Below are 11071 nucleotides of genomic sequence, written 5' to 3' on the forward strand. Positions count from 1 at the left end.
AAGAGCACTGACTGCTCTTCCAGAGGTCCTGAGTTCAAATCCCAGCAACCATATGGTGGCTCATAACCACCCATAATGAGATCTGACGCCCTCTTCTGGTGTGTCAGAAGACAGCTACAGTCTATTTATGTATAATAATAAATAAATGTTTAAAAAAAAAAAAGAATTGGGTATATGTGAGTATAGTCATCCATCCATGCCTATAGAGGGTGGGTTGCAAAGATACCAAAATCATCAGATAGTCAGCTTCACAGACACCAAATGGTCAGTGAAACAGCAGACAAGGAATGGATTTTTTGATAGCTCTGGTTTCGATGAACTTAGAAGAAAAGGTAGCATGCATAAATTATACATATTGGAATTCCCCTTTTTAAAAGAATCTCATATCTCAAGTATATGATAGAAGTTGGTGAAACCTACTAAACCTAAAGGCATGAGGAACCATCAAAGAATATTTCAGTTAATAACTTATGTGGACCAGAATATGTAATCAACAGCCTGTGTAAGTACTGGACTTTGATTCAGCCTTCTATGGATGGATATGAAAAGCATAAGAAAGAAAGAAGTCCACTATCTAAATGGGAAGATTTAAATATGAACACAATGAGCATCTCCAGCTTTATCTTCTTGACTCAGGCCCTCAACCTCTGGGGCTGTCATCCTCAGTGTCACCCTGTTACTATATTCTCCCAAGGGTCATAGTTCTGGACTGAATCTTGCATCATCATTAGCACAAGATTCACTGATTTCTGAGCTTGTTTCTGTCTGTTGCTCTCTCTGCTACTACAGTTCCAGAAAATTCTTGCTACCCTAGACTTGCTGACAAGGGTGCCAATATCTTGCAGCTCAGGAGTCCACAGTGCTCTGTTTGAGTTTTCTTCCTCTTCTGAAATCCAAAATTTGTCACTAAGAAGACAATGAGACTAGTGTAGAGATCAGCTAACTCATTTCTCTTTTCTCAGTGGCCATAATTATATTAGCTGTTCTTTAATGTTGAAAACTAATTACTTCATATATATTGTTTGATTATTGTTTATGAAATCAGAACAAGTCTACTAATTATACAGCTGAATCTAAATGTATGAATTATCATATTTTTAACTTTTAGAACTTCAGTTTTGCTTTACAAACATGTATGACTAGGGCTGGATCAGCGCTTAAGCACATTTGCTGTCCTTCTAGAGGACCTGAGTTTGGTTCCTAGCATTCATATCATGTGTTCACAATTGTTTGTAACTCTAGCTTCAGGATTTCTGATGCCTATGGTCTCCATGGGCACTTGCTGTCCCATTCACATATTCACACACATGCATACCCATAACTAAAAATAATAAAAATAAAGTATTTAAATCTTGACTGACTTTTTCCACCATGTCTTACTATTGTATAATTTTTTTATTTCTTTTTTAAACATTGGAAATAATCTTTAAATAATTTTTAATTTTTCTATCATTTATATTTCTTTTATTTCTCTAGATGTTTGCATCCCATTTCTCTCTCTTTTGTATTTCTTTGTGTCTGGGATTATAAACATTTACTATGGGGCTGGTGAGATGGCTCAGTGGTTAAGAGCACTGACTGCTCTTCCAAAGGTCCTGAATTCAAATACCAGCAACCACATGGTGGCTCACAACCATCTGTAATGAGATCTGATGCGCTCTTCTGGTGTGTCTGAAGACAGCTACTAACATATAGTAGTAAACAAATCTTTAAAAAAAGTTTACTATGAACTCATCTTTTATGGAGTTGTTTCCACAAGATTAATGTATACAGGTTTATAAAGGTATCTACGAGATAAAAGCAGATTTATTTTTTTCAAACTCCTAAGGGATTCAGTAAACAAAGAATTTATCATATGGGATTTTCCACAGATAGATTGATGCAAATCATACAACACCTCCAGCAAGGTTTAGAGGTAAGCTTCTCATTTCTGTTTTCTTCCCCAGAACACATTAGTTGACCTGCTTCTTCGCAGCCTCAGTGGCTTAGTGAGTACAATGTTCTAGTTGCTATGGTATAGATTGGCTTTCATTTTAAATGATTACTTTCTAAATTTAATTTTTCTTAAGGCTTTAGACTTAAGCCTATGGCCCTGGTACATGTTAAACTCTAGGCCTTGGGGAATTTACCTTATTCTGTCTTTTTCATAGGTCACTGAGTTTGGGTTTTACTCATTATACTGATTTTGAATATTTTATTTGTTTTTACCTGGGGATTTCCTTTGCTTCTTTCCAGTATTAGTTTTGTATTTAAAATTAATTTGAATTTATTATATTCTGTTTTCTTATTATATTATGTGATTAAGGAAACTTCAAGAGTCAGCAAATCTACCACAATATTTCTTTGACCTATATTATAGAAAGGGTTCTATTTGTCTTTTAAGTAAAACATTTTCTTGAATAAATTTTTACTTTTTGTGGATATGTTATCAGGCCATATTTTCCTATGAAAAGAAACAAAAGTGTTAGAATATGAAGGTTTTCACTGCCCGTGGATCATGTTAATTTAATTTGTACCATCCAGGACTCCAAGACGAACAGCAATCAAATAGAATTTTAAAAGTATCCATGAGTTTTGCAGGCAAATGGATGGAACTAGAACATACCATCCTGAGTGAGATAACTCAGACCCCAAAGATTATGCATGTATATGCTCACTAATAAGTGGATATTAGCCAAAAAAAAAAAGTACAGAATTCCCAGGATATAAACCACAGAACTCAAGAAGGCTAACAAGCAGAAGGGCCCAAGTGAGAATGCCTCAGTTTCACTTGGGAGAGAGAAGAAAGCAATCACAAAGTGGGAGGAAGGGAGAGACCTGGGTGGGAAAGGTGACAGGGAAGGGAAGAGGGGAACATGATCAGGTAAAATCCATACCTATTGTGGGGAACAAGACTGAAGCCCTGAGGGCCAGTAGAAAGGCAACCTCAGGAGGTTGGAGGTGGGGGACCCTCTAGAATGGACCAGAGACCTGAGAGATGAGAGAATTTCAGGACTCAAACAGAGGACCTTAGTTGAAATGCCCTACAGTGGGGAGAGGGAACTTGTAGAGTCCACCTCCAGTAGAAAGACAGGGCAACAAGTGGAGGCATGGAGTTGCCATCCCATAGTCAAAAACTCTGACCCAGAATTGTTCCTATCTGAAGGAACAAAAATGGAGAAGAGCCTGAGGAAAAGGAGGTCCAGTGACAGGCCCAAATTGGGATTCAGCTCAGGGGGAGGCCCTAAGGCTTGACTCTATTACTGATGCTATGGTGTGCCTACAAACAGGGGCCTATCATGACTGTCCTCTGAAAGGCCCAACAAGAAGCTGAAAGAGTCAGATACAGATATTTATACACAACCAATGGACAGAAGCTGGTGACTTCTGTGGTTGATTTAGGAAAAAGCTGGAATAAGCTGAGGAAGAGGGTGACCAGCAGTCTCAACTAACCTGGACCCTTGGGATCTCTCAGACACTGAGCCACCACCCAGGCAGTATACACCAGCTGATATGAGGCACCCAACACAGATACAGCAGAGGACTGCCAGATCTGGACTCAGTCAGAGAAGATGCACCTACCCCTTGAGAGACTTGAGGACCCAGGGGGTAGGGAGGTCTAGTGGGGTAGGGTTAGGGGTGGGGACATCCTCTTGGAGATGGGGAGGGTGATCAGAGTGGGAGGAGGGGTAGGATGTGGAACAGTCAGAGGGTGAGCCAGGATGGGGATAAAATCTGGACTGTAAAAACAGATTACAGAATAAATTTTTTAAATGTATCCATTAAAGAGAATATAATGGGGATTCTGAAATTTCACTAAGGATGCATATTTGTTAAAAAATAAAACTTCGTACAAAAATTCACCTTTGTGTATCTAAGTCTGTAAATGATCCCTCAACTAGCAGTTATTTTTCTTCATTACTTTGATAAGAAAACATATTACTGGGAGAAAAAAATCTTAGCATTGAGGAGATGGCTTAGTCAGTAGAATTCTTGTCATACAAGCATGAGTACTTGAGTTCTTATCCTAAATATCTTTTTTAAAAAAGTCTAGGCATGACAGTATACAGTAGTAATCTTAGCACTGGAATGCAGAAGCAAGTGGATCATTAAGATTTTGTGGCCAGCTAGAATTCAATTGCCAGCTATCCCAGCCAATGGAAAGCACTGGGTGCAGTGAGAGATCCTGTCTCAAAAAGCAAAACAAACAAACTAATAAAATAAAACAAAGTAGGGAATAATAGAAGATAATATCCCAGTATCTACTCAATATTAATCTGAATGTGCATGTACCCTGATACAAATGTTCTCATATGCTGGTTTGTTCTTGTCAACACACAAAATAGAGTCACCTGAAAAGAGGGAACCCCAGTTAAGAAACTGTCTCCATCAAATTGTCATGTGGATATGTCTGTGGGGCATTTTCTTAATGATTGATTTAGGAGGACCCAGCCCTGTGCAGGCTGGGCATGCAATGAAGAGCAAGTCACTAAGCAGCTTTCCTCCATGGTTCATTCTTCTGCTTTTCCTTGAGTTCATGTCCTGAATTCTCTCAGTGGTGGATTGTTTCCTGGGAGTTGCAAGACATTCTAAACGTTTTCTCACCAAGTTTCTTTTAGTTATGGTGTTTTATCACATCAATAGAAACAAAACAGCATGCACACACACACATCAAATATATATACTGTTCACACAAAAAAATACAGAAAAACTTAGTAAGAAGTAATGATAAAACAGATTAAAATATATTTAACTTATTATGTTTAACTAAACAACAAATACAAAATATGTATTTATGTTTTATAACTATAATTATATAATTAATATCCAGAGAAGGGCCTGGAAGGAATATCTGGCTGTGCTCTCAGTCGGCAGTGTTTGTAGTATTAATGAGCAGCATTCAGGATCTGGAGCTGCAGCTTGTGAGCTGCTGGAGATGAGTATCCTTATGGGAGGAGAAACTAGGAAATGGTAGATTCCCTGAAACTTGCATTTCCAGAAGAAGCAAGTGTCTATTAAAGAGATCATATGTTGTAGTGACTACAAGAATCTTCAATTGACCTCAAATCTGGAGAAGCTAGAAACATATTTCCTCAATTTAAGAAAGTTCTTGGAGACCCCTAGCAAGAAATTTATGCCTTTGGATTACTCCATATTTCCCTAAAGATGATGGTAACTCCGGTCTTTTGTAAATGAATGAATTATATATAAGCCTTTGACTCTGCAGTCCTTTGGAATGTGTGTGTGTGTGTGTGTGTGTGTGTGTGTGTGTGTGTGTGTTGGGGAGACATTGTGTATTCTTAGGGAGATGTGAACAAATGTCTACTCACCCCAAATAGGAAACCAATGACAGACCAAAGTGAAAGTTGGTGAACCAGTTAATTTTGTTGGGATTACTTACAGGATCAGGCATGACTCAAAGACAGTTGAATCATTAAAGCCCACCATGGATAACAGTCCATGAAAATGGAAACCTGAGCTCTCTGCACTACTTGCAGGCAGATTGGAGAGTGTCCTTTCCTGATGGTCCAGTTGTTCTGAGCCTCTTCCATGAAGCTCAGCTCTTTCAGACAATTAGGCTGGTCATTACTCCTTCCAGGGAGCTAAACTTGTCTGACAGTCTTCTTTTAGCACTTTTTACTGTTTATATACTCCTTGGGAAGGAAGGGCTTAGTGAATTTATATGGAGAGCTGTGAAGTGCCACACCTCAAAGATGGTGCTGGCCTCCGCCCCCCGCCAATCTGATGGCGAGCACTCTTGAAGTAAACAACTCCTTACTTGGTTATGGGCTGAGTCAACTAGCTTGCTTCCGCTATGTGGGCCTGTTAGATAGCACCACGTGGCTTTACCTGGGTGGCTGACCATACAGTATTTAACCTGTGGGTTGGCTTTCCTCGTGGTCAGAAGATTCTTCAAGGTTCCTAATTAAACTGCTGGAGAAGAGCTTGAGTGTGTGTTGCGTCATTCTTGCTGGTCGAGGGTGGTCGCGACATTTTGGTGGCCCGTACGGGGAAACCAGACACGGAAAAGGCTCAGAACTCCTGTGGTCAGGGCAGTGCACTAGAAGGTCCCAGGTAAGTTGGGACAGAATAAGGTCTCCGGAAAGTAGCTTAAAGTCCGTGGAAGTAGCGGACCGAACATAAAATTCGTAGAAGTAGCGAACCGAGCATAAAGTTCGTGGGATAGCGAACCAAGTATAAAGTTTGTAGAGTAGCAGACCAAAAATAATATTTAACCATGGGATCGTCTCAGTCACATCCAATTTTTTTGGCTCTTCAGGAGCTGCTTTTAGCTAAAAATTTGAAAATTAAAAAGTCAACCTTAGAGAGAATTTTGAGTGAATGTGACACCGTGGCTCCATGGTTTGCGGTGTCCGGAAACCTTACGGTGTCCTGCTGGGATAAACTTGGCAGGGACCTAGATTTTGCCTGGGAACAGGGTACTTTGAAGCATAGAGTAAGACTGGTCTGGAAATTGGTAAGAAGTTGTTTAGAAGATCAGAGATGCTGTAAAGCAATCAAAGAGAGAGAATCAGCCTTAGAACAGCTACAAAAAGAAAGATCTAAAAAGGCAGAAAGCAATAAGGAAAGAAAAAAGAAGGACCCTCTTTATCCTGATCTAAAAATTTTTGAAGATTCAGAAGACACAGACTCTGAAGGGGAACTACATGCTCTGATAGAACAATTGAAGAGAACTGCCATGAGGAAAAGGGAGAAGAAAAAAGAAAAAGACAAAGCCCCGTTGGCAGCAGTCGGTGTAAGCGAAACAGCTGCTGTGCCGCCATCTTGTTCAACTCCCCCTCCATACCCAGAAGTCGTTCAGACGGCTCCGCCAGTTCAGCCTGTTCAGCCATCGAATGTAGGGAGATCTTTCTGCCCAGGGGTGTAGACACAAGTAAGAACAGAATTACAATTTGCTTATCCTGTATTCCAAAACCCACAAGGAGACAGGTATGAAGAACCACTTGATTTTAAAATAACAAATCCCTTGCGGAGTCGGTTCATACCTATGACATCACCGCCTCCTTCACATTGGCTCAGGTAGAAGCATTAGGCAGACATTGAATGACGCCAAGTGACTAGAGTGGTTTGGCTCGTGCTTGTCTAAGTCCAAGACAATATCTTGATTGGAGAGCTTTAACAAGCAGCCACTAATCAGAGAAATAGAATTCCAGCCTGGGACAAAGACATGCTGCTTTGTCAGGGGAGATTTGCCAATCAACAGTTAAGATACCCCAATCAGGTTTATGAACAAATAAATCAGATAGCTATCAAGGCTTAGAAATCCCTTCCTAACAAAGGGGAAGTGAGCGAGAACTTAACCAAGATTCTACAGGGCCCCATTTTCAGACTTTGTGTCATGATTGGTAGAAGCGACAAAGAAAATTTTTGGCGACCCAGATGCCGCTATGCCACTGATAAAGCAGTTGGCCTATGAGCAGTGCACCAAAGAGTGTAGAGCCGCTATCACCCCTTATAAAAACAAAGGTATAGAAGCCTAGATGAAAGTGTGTAGAGAACTTGGGGGACCATTAATCAATGCTGGCCTTGCTGCCGCAGTAGTACAGTTGACCAGAAAAAGAAGAGGAAGTCCAAGAGCTTGTTTCAAGTGCAGAAAAATGGGACACCTTAAAAGACAGTGCCCTAAAAGAAGAAGTATAAAAAAACACAAGAAGTAGACAACGCCCCAGGCAGCCAGGGTTATGCCCAAGATGTAAAAAAAGAAGCCATTGGGCTAGCAAATGCCGCTCTGTAAAAGACATTAATGGGCAGCCCTTGACTCAAGGTTATGGTGGTGCTCATCCAAAAAGTGGACAGCGGGGCCCACGACCCCAGGGCCCACAAATATATGAGACAGTAGAGAGTCAAGACAAAGAACAGAGTCAAGAGAGGTGGCCAACCCTCCACCATCCAAGAGACCGTGGAGAGCCACTGCGGGCTCAACAAGATTGGACCTCCGCTCCACCACCAGACTCATATTAACGCCCCAGATGGGGGTCCAGTTAATTAAAACAGATTTTAAAGGACCCCTTGAACCTGACAGAGTGGGTTTATTGTTAGAAAGATCATCATCAGCCTTAAGAGGACTTATTGTACACCCTAGAGTTATAGATCCAGATTACACAAGAGTGGTTAAGATCATGGTAGCTTCCCCCCATAGAATAACAGCTATTTCTCCTGGAGATAGAATTGCTCAGTTGGTCACCTTGCCGAGCTTACATGATCACTATGCGACAAGAGATCAAGAGAGAAGAAAAGGAAGTTTTGGGTCCACAGACACAGATTTGACTTTTCTTTCCCTAGATTTAGACCAACGCCCCGTCTTAGAGTTAAAAGTTGATGGCAAAAAGATCCTGGGCCTTTTAGATACTAGAGCGGACAAGAATATTATAGCGAAGAAAGATTGGCCTTCAGGTTGGCCTGTACAAGCCTCTTCTCAAACACTCCAAGGCCTAGGTTATACAAAAACTCCTGATATGAGTGCAAGACAATTAAAGTGGCAAGATCAAAATGGTCATTCAAGAGATATGCAGCCATATGTACTTGAGCTCCCTATCTCCCTTTAGAGAAGAGACCTTTTAAAAGACATGAGATTTAAATTAAATAATGAATACTCTGATTCAGCCCAACGCATGATACAAGACATGGGATATGCTCCAGGTTTGAGAATAAGAAAGTATTTGCAAGAGAAGAAGAGTCCAATACCTGTACAACAAAGACAAAAGAGACAGGGCCTGAGTTTTTCCTAGTGGCCACTGAGGAGGACATTCCCATAACTTAGAAGACAGAAGATTCAGTGTGGGTTCCTCAGTGGCCTCTTTCCTCTGAAAAATTACAAGCTGCTAAACAGCTGGTTTCTGAATAATTATCCTTGGGTCATATAAAACCATCGGTGTCTCCCTGGAATACTCCTATTTTTGCCATTAAAAAGAAATCTAGAACAATAGAGATTGTTACATGATCTGCATGCCATTAACCAACAAATGCAGATCATGGGCCCAGTACAGCATGGCTTGCCACTTTTATCATCTTTGCCAGCCTCATGGCCCATAATAGTTATAGATATAAAAGATTGCTTTTTCTCCATTCCTCTGTGTGCCAAAGATAGTGAGAGATTTGCATTTACTATTCCATCCTGTAACCATGAAGAACCTAATCAGAGGTTTGAATAGATAGTATTATCTCAGGACATGGCAAATAGCCCTACTATGTGTCAACTGTATGTGAGAGAAGCCATTGCTCCTTTGAAAAAGAATTTTCCAGACTTGAGATGTTTTCACTACATAGATGATATTTTGCTTTCAGCTAAGAGTGAACAAATATTAGATCAGGCCTATGAAGAATTAGTTAAGTTATTAAAACAGAAAAGGTTGTTTATTGCTCCTAAAAAGGTTCAAAAGGAGAATGTGGTTAATTATTTAAGAACAAAAATTAGACCTCAAAAAAATAGTACTTCAAAAGATTGAGATAAAGAAAGATAATTTGAAGACTCTAAATGATTTTCAAAAGTTATTAAGAGATATCAATTGGGTAAGAAGCTATTTGAAGTTACCAAATTGTGAATTAAGATCCCTATATAATATTCTGATAAGTGATTCGGCACTTGATTCTCCTAGGCAGTTAACAGACGAAACAAGAAAAGCCTTGTGTAAAGTAGAGGAAAGGCTACAGAGTGCCTTTCTACAGAGATGACAAGAAAGACAGCCCATTACATTGTACATATTTACTACTTATGGTCAACCTACAAGATTACTATGACAAGAAAGACCATTATTATAGATTTATTCAAAAGTTTCCCCAAATAAATCTATTAAATATTATCCTGCGGCAATTGCCGCGTTAGCTTTGAATGGTGTTCAACAATGCTTACAGTCTTTTAGAGTCGCTCCAGCCAACATAATAGTGCCTTCTTCCAGTCATCAAATTAAGATTTTGTGTGACACTGTAGATGATTAGACAATATTACAATGTAGTTTTAATAGAGTGATTGATAACCATTATCCTAAACATCCATTGCTGTCATTTTTTAAGGAACACCCAGTGATATTTCCCAAAGTTACATCAACAGTACCCCTTCAAGGGTCACCTAATGTGTTTACTGATGGGTCAAAGACAGGCTGTAGAGCCTATTTGATAGAAAGACAAGAGCCAGTGCTATCCCAATTTCAACCAGGCTCCCCCCAAATTGTAAAGTTAAAAATAGGAATTGAGGTGTTTAAAAGATGTCAGTTTACATTCAATTTAATCTCAGATTCGGCCTATGTAGTCAATACAATAAAAGTATTAGAATTGGCAGGTCCTATTAAGAATAGTAATACTGTATGTGCCCTATTACATGAGCTACAAGATTTAATCTGACAAAGAAAAAAGCGCTTTTATATTCAACATATCAGAGCACATACAAGATTGCCTAGACCATTAAGTGACGGTAATGATAAAGTCGATCAATAGACTAGAATAGAATGTATTTTTCTGAACTCATCTTTAGACCAAGCTAGACAGTTTCACCAATCATTTCATGTAAATACAAGAATCTTACAACAAAAATTCTATCTGTCCAGAGCTGATGCCAGACAGGTGGTGTTAGATTGTCCTCAGTGTGTGATTCATCTTCATCCTCCCGGTGTGTGAGTGAACCCTAGAGGGTTGATGCCACTTAAGACCTGACAAATAAATGTCACCCACATTTCAGAGTTTAGAACCTTAAAATATGTTCATGTGTCTGTAGATACCTACTCAGGTATCATACATGCTACACCTTTGAATGGAGAAAAGGCTCGCAATGTCATAGGACATTGCTTAGAAGCCTGGGCTGCGTAGAAAAAAACACAGCAGCTGAAAACAGACAATGGGCCAACTTATACGGCTCAGACCTTTGTCTCCTTCTACAAACAGATAGAGATACAGCTTAATCATGGATTACCATATAATCCTCAAAGACAAAGAATTGTAGAGCGTACACATCACACTTTAAAAGAATGTTTACAAAAACAAAAAGGGGGAATAGGCCAAGGCCGTACCCACAAGGAGAGAATATCTCTAGCCTTATTTACTTTAAATTTTTTAAATTTGGATGCTCAAGGCCGCTCGG

The sequence above is a fragment of the Mastomys coucha genome, unplaced genomic scaffold, assembly GCF_008632895.1.
Source record: "Mastomys coucha isolate ucsf_1 unplaced genomic scaffold, UCSF_Mcou_1 pScaffold1, whole genome shotgun sequence".
NCBI classification, from domain to species: Eukaryota; Metazoa; Chordata; class Mammalia; order Rodentia; family Muridae; genus Mastomys; species Mastomys coucha.